The sequence below is a fragment of the Chrysochloris asiatica genome, unplaced genomic scaffold, assembly GCF_000296735.1.
Source record: "Chrysochloris asiatica unplaced genomic scaffold, ChrAsi1.0 scaffold00006, whole genome shotgun sequence".
Lineage (NCBI taxonomy): Eukaryota > Metazoa > Chordata > Mammalia > Afrosoricida > Chrysochloridae > Chrysochloris > Chrysochloris asiatica.
Window position 1 is genome coordinate 36,567,505 of NW_006408524.1, and position 6,949 is coordinate 36,574,453.

Sequence of the window (6,949 nt, forward strand, 5' to 3'; positions counted from 1 at the left end):
ATTGCAAGGTCGGTTTGAACCGCAAGTTCAGCAGTTTGAACTCATCAGCCACTCCTTGGCAACCCTATACAGGGTCACTATGAGTTGGAACTGGCTTGTCAACATTTAACGGCAACAATATATGTACAGATACACATACTCTGGTAGCGTAGTGGTTACGAGTTGTGCTGCTAACCTCACAGTTACCAGTTAAAAACTACCAGCAGTTCTGCAGGAGAAAGATGAGGCTTTCTGCTCCAGTAAAGGTTTACAGCCTTAGAAACGCTATACAAGGTCACTGAGTGGGAACTGACTGACTCCATGGCACATAACCACCACCACCACCACCACATATATACTCATGCACATATTAATGTTTTTCTTAAAGTTTTGCCTCTACTGTTAATCATGTAAAGGCAGGGGAAATTTTTAACCTTTCTCACCTCAGTTTCCTTGTTTGTAAAATGGGAATAACAATTTCTATCTTAGAGAATTGCTGCAAAGTGCTTAAAATAGAGCCTGGCCTATAATAAGTTATTAGCAATTATAGAGAACTTGTTATTGTTGTGTTGTTATGTGCCTTGGAGTCGGTTCCAACTCATAACAACCCTGTACAGGGTTTCCGAGGCTGTAAATCTTTATGGGAGCAGAAAGCCTCATCTTTCTCTAACGGAGCAGCTGGTAGTTTTGAACTTCTGACTGTGAGGTTAGCAGCCTGATTCATAACCACTATGCTACCAGAATTCCTTTATAGAAAACTACATACTTTATATATCTCTATCTATATCCAAGTAAAGTTTTTTCAATAAATCATTCATAGTTAGGGCTGATGGATACAAATGTGAAAGTAATTTCAATATGCATTTTTCTTTACATTTTTAAGGCAGTGAAATTATTATGTATGGTACTGTAAGAGTAGATACATGATACTCGTATTATGTTTTTGTTAAAACCCATAAAATTTCACAACAGAGTGTAAAACTTAATGCATGCAATACCTTTAAAAATCAATTTAGGAGGTGAGTGGCTCTTAGGAAAGAATGTAGACCATGAGAAGAGAATCTAACATATTACAAATGTGGAGTTAATTGTAATTACCTAAAGTGTCCTGATGTGGCGCTGTGGGTTAATGCGCCAGACTGCAAAGCTGTTTGAACTGCAAGGTTGTTGGTTCAAGCTCACCAGCTGCTCCTTGGAAACCCTATACAGGGTCGCTATGGGTCGGAACCGACTTGATGGCACTAAACAACAACAACAATAAAAGTAAATTTGGACAGAATACTAACTGAAATGTTTCCACAAACTGATACAGCACTGGAAGCACTCATTGATCTACGTCAAGAAATTTGAAGACAGCAGCTACTTGGCCAACCAACTTTAAGAAATCTATTTGTGTGCCTGTTCCTAAAAAAGACAGAATTTTGTGCCTCATTCTCACAGAATGAGGAAATTATCAAACATTATCATTATTATTAAAAGCAAGTAAAATTTTGCTAAAGATAATTTAAGAATGGTTGCAGCAGCACATCCACAAGAAACTGTCAGAAATTCAAGCTGGATTCAGAAGAGGACATGCAATGGGGGCTATGATTGTTGACATCAGATGGATCTTGGCTGAAAGATCTTGTGCTTTATTGACTATGCAAAGACATTTGACTATGTGGATCATAACAAACATTATCTATAAAATCATTGATGTCTTTACAAAGAATGGGAAATCCATAACACTTAATCATGCTCATGAGCAATCTATATATAGAAGAAGCAGCAGTTGTTGGAAAAGAACAAGGAGATACAGAATGGTTTAAAGTCAGGAAAGGTATCCATCAGGATTGTAGCCTTTCACCATATTTATTCAATCTGTATGCTGAGAAATAATCAGGAAGCTGGATTATATGAAGAAAAAAGTAGTATTAGGATTGGAGGAGCTCATCAGCAACCTGCTTATGCACAATCTTGCTTGCTTACTAGAAGTGAAGAGGACTTGAAATGCTGATGAAGATCAAAGACTGCAGCTTTCATTATGAACTGCATCTCAAAGAAAACAAAAATCTTTGCAAGTCGATCTGTAAATAACATCATGGTAAATTGAAAAAAGATTGAAGTTGCCAAGGAATTCATTTTACTTGGATTCACAATCAATTGCTCATGAAAGTAGCAGTCAAAACATCAAGTGAAATAGTGCATTAGGCAAATCTGCTGCAAAAGACCTCTTTAAAGTGTTCAAAAACAAAGATGTCAGTTTGAGGACTAAGGTGCAGCTGACCCAAGTCATGGTATTTTCAAATGCTTGTGAAATTGGACAATGACTGAAGAAGACCAAAGAAGAATTGATGCATCTGAATTATGGTATTGGTGAAAAATATTGCAAGTATCATGGACTGCCAGAAGAACAAACAAATCTAGTTTAGCACTGCAGCCAAAATGTTCCTCAGAAGTGAGGCTAGCGAGACTTTGGCTCACATGTTTCGGACATATTATCAGGAGGGACCAGCCCCTGGAAAAGGATACTTTGCTTGGTAGAGTGAAAGTTAAGTGAAAAAACAAAGACCATCAATGAGATGAACTATTACAGTGGCAGCAATAATGGGGTCAGACAACAATTGTGAGGATGATGCAGGCCTTGGCAGTGCTTCCTTCTGTTGTACACAGCATTGCTGTAAGTCAGAACTGAGTCCAGGACACCTACCAATAACAATCAGTAACTCTGAAAATGAGGAGGTTGTTAAGACTAAAGGTGAAAGGAGCTGCACATAGTAATGCTCCTTAGTACTGCGCCTCAGTAAGAGATGCAAGGCTTCCTGGGAAATGACCGATTCTAGAACGGGGTCAGGAAATATATAAGGTGACCCTGGAGCATTTGGAAGTTGCAGAAAGTAAGGAAATGCTAAAAAATAGAAACAAACAAAAAACCAACCCATGCTGGGGTTATGTCAAAGGGTCAAAGGGACATAGGAGCCAACTGAAGTGCTTCCAATGGTCAAACCTGGGACAATTTTAGAAACAAAATAAAGTAATTTTGAATGACAAAAAATAAATATCCATGAGTATATACTAATACAAATGGGACTGAATGAATGTTTTAAAATGGAAGAGATAAATTTCCCATGCAGAATGATTCCAAATTATTTATTTGGAAATCCAACCTTCAAGGAGGGGAAATGTTACTCTCTTTTGTACCTGTGATTTCCTTCTACAGAATAAAGTATGGAAAGGGGAAAAATTAAAAGTAATTTTGCAGTGAAGACACACAACAAAATACTACCTTAGGTGGTGAAGATCAACATCAATAGTGATGAATTATGCTTATAGGATGTGATGAAAATTGTACCTTACCTCTGTGGTTTTTCATCCAAAAACACCCATAACTCCAGTAACCACTCATATTCATGAGAGAACTATTAAATTCCCACAGAGGTGCAAACTACCATATTTGGGGGCTTCAAAATATTTGTGGAAAATCAAATGAGAGATAATGAATCTTTTCAGTGACCTTTTTAAAAAGCTTCCATGTATACCTGAGCAATATTAAACAAAAATGGAAATGTTGAGAAAGTGTAACAGCCAAGAACAAAAGGAGACATGACAACTAAATGTAAAGTGATATTATGGATGAGATTCTGAAACAAAGGACATTAGATGAAAACAGAAAATCTGAATAAGCTATTGACATTTAAAAAAATGTATTCTGATTAATTAATATCAAAACCCATTAATTGTATCAAATGGTCATACTAATGTAGGGAGTATATGGGAATTTCCTGTATTATCTCAATTTTTCTGCACATCTAAAACTTTTCTGTAAAATAAAGTTATTTAAAAAATAACAACAAAAATCTTCATTTCAGGGTTACATTTCCAGTACTAGTAGCAAGAACCACATTTAATTTATTCATTTGTTTTAAAGCCTAACGGTGAATTACTGTCAAATTCTGCTGAAGAAGAAAAAAAACCCCAGTAACATGATATGCAAACTCATTTTTGCCCAAACAAGATATTTTATAAAGCTCAGTTTTATAAAAGTTTTAAAATCACAGATGGATATGTGATAATAGGATTCATGATTTAACATTGTTTCTGAGGAAGAGTACGTTATTATTAGTGAGGCTGTGCCAAATCTCTAGATTAACAGTGGAGGGCAGAAGACAGAATATGGGCCAGGTAACCTGATCATGACTTGGGTAAATTGCTAAAACTTTCTGGACTTCTGGGGTTAATAAATTCAATGATCTGGGGGATCCCTGGGTAGTGAAACAATTAAGCACTTGACTTAGGCAGGACCAGTCCCTGAAAGGCATTATGCTTGGTAAAGTGGAGGATTAGCCAAAAAAAAGACCCCCCACCAAGATGGATTGGCACAGAGGCAGCCGGAAACGTTAAATGTAAAAGTTCAAATGTAACACTCAAATGTAACAATTGTGAGGATGGAACAGGACCAGACAGTTTTGTTCTGTTGTGCACAGAGTTGCTATGAATTTTGTTCTGTTGTGCACAGAGTTGCTATGAATTGCAACCAATTGATGGCAGCTCTGGTAGCATAGTGGTTACGAATCGGGTTGCGAACCTTAAGGTCAGCGGTTCGAAACTACCAGCCGCTCCGCGGGAGAAAGATGAGGCTTTCTACTCCCGTAAAGATTTACACCCTCGGAAACCCTGTACAGGGTCGCTATGGGTCAGACCCGACTCGATGGCACTCAACAACAACAACAACTACACAACAACTAGCGAAAAGGTTGGTTGTTTGAATCCATCCAGAGGTTAGAAGACAGGCCCAGCAATCTGCTTCTGAAAGCACAGCTGTGAAAACCCTAGGGAGCAGTTCTACACTGTACTCATGAGGGCTCCATGAATCCGAACCAACTCAATGGTAACTAACAACAACTATTTCAAATGTTACTGTACAATGTCTATCACATTGCCTGGTTCATAGAAAGTACTGAAAACAAGTATCCACAATTGAAAATTAAATGCTTGAAAAGTGCTCTGAGTCTGATTTTGGGTGTAAAATGATTCGTTTATTTTTTATTAATCATTTGATGTGCCACTAATCTAGTTGTTGTGTTTAAGTGCTGTCGAGTTAGTTCTGACCCATAGCAACCCTGTATAACGAATCCTAGGAGCGACTGGTGAGCTTGAACCACCGACCTTGTGATTCAAACTAACTTTGCATTCCAATGCATTAACCCACAGCACACCAGGACTCCATTGATCTAGTATTATCTCTGAAATATACCACAAACTTCTACACATTCACATAATGTGGACCTTTATACTTAGATTTTAATATTTCTATGGAGATATTATTATCAAAGAGACTTAAGAACATTAATTACTATTTTGCTATGGTTGCAGGAGCTGTTTGCAAAGCCTCATAATATTTTTGCCTCTGTCTCTTTGACTTGAGTTGGTTCAGTATTTCCGCAAAAAGGACCATTCAAGAAAAAAAATCACATGAGGGCTATTTGAAGCAGGACTTCAGAGCACTCTTAAATGTCCTGAGATTGCTACTTACTGTTCTCATACTAAAACCCTAACAAAGAATCAGAATGTCCTGCTGTTATCTGTTCTTAGAATACATCTCTTGGCATTGCACTATTTCACTGCAGATACATTTTCTTTGATACAATGTTTATTAATAAACATATAGTACTACTTAGTGTGCAGTAGAGTCCTGATGTGGTACTGCTGGATAAGCACTGGGCTGCAAACCACAAGGTCAGAAGTTCAAACCCAGCAGCTGCTCCTTAGAAACCCTAAACCAACTTGACAACATTTAACAAGAAGTGCTCAGTAGAGGTGGTAGGTGACACTGAGAGGACTGCATTATGAAACTGGAGTTCATATAAAGCCTTAAGAAATCAAAAGATAAAATGTGACTACTATTTGATAGATGTTTGGGAGGTTGATACCATACCTTGCCAGTTTCTCAAAAGGAATTATAGCTAATCTGTTGCCACTCAAATATGTATGGTTTCAAACAACAACAAAAACAGGCAGAATGGATATTGTGAATCTTCAACTGGCAGTTTAGAAGTCACTGCCAATAACCTGTTAAAAAGCTTCATACATTTGATTTCTGCCTCTGACCTCTTTTTATCGTCTTTTCCTGTGTTAATTAGAAAGACAGGACAAGGCTCTTGGGGAATCAAACTTTTTCCAATAGGAGTCATAGATGTATCCTTATCATGCGCTTCTTAAGATGGATTGCTTTGTTTTGAATGTCTCAGTGACAAAGAGCCCAGCATTTCAAATCATCCTGTGCAGGTTTCCTCTATAACAAGTGATATGAATATGCTGTTTTTAAGAAGACATGGAGTAAAATGGCAATCTGTACCAAATTAGGTGCTTACATTTTTTTTTAAAGTTAGCTGCTTCTGTAAGCATTTTCTTTCCCAACTATGTAACACCGGAATTTCCATAGCACTTTGAAATAGCACACCATTTTCACCTTACTCCTGCCATTGCTAGCAAACTGACTTTGACTCATATGCAAGATTTGTCTAAGAAATTCTGTTTTCAAAATGTTTTATCCTCATCCACCCTTTCTCATCCTATTGTTGTTGTTGTTGTTATGTGCTGAGGAGTGGGTTCCGACTCATAGTGACCCTGTACAGGATTTCCAAGGCTGTAAATCTTTACAGGAGCAGAAAGCCTGATCTTTCTCCAGCTGAACAGCTGGTAGTTTCAAACTGTTGTCCTTGAGGTTCACAGTCCAATTCATAACCACTATGCTACCAGAGCTCCTACTCCCTTTGAAAAGAGCAGTAGTTATTGGTCTCTACATGTGTAGCAGAAAGAAGAGTGATAAGAATTGAAGAGGCTTGGAATCAATTAGTACAATGGACTAAGGTAACACATGAACATCAGGCTCCATGACTCAGAAATCAGAAAAACTAGATGGTGGCTACCACTACCAACAGCTCTAAAAGAGACCACATTAGAGGGCCCCAGATAGAGTGGGAGAAAATGT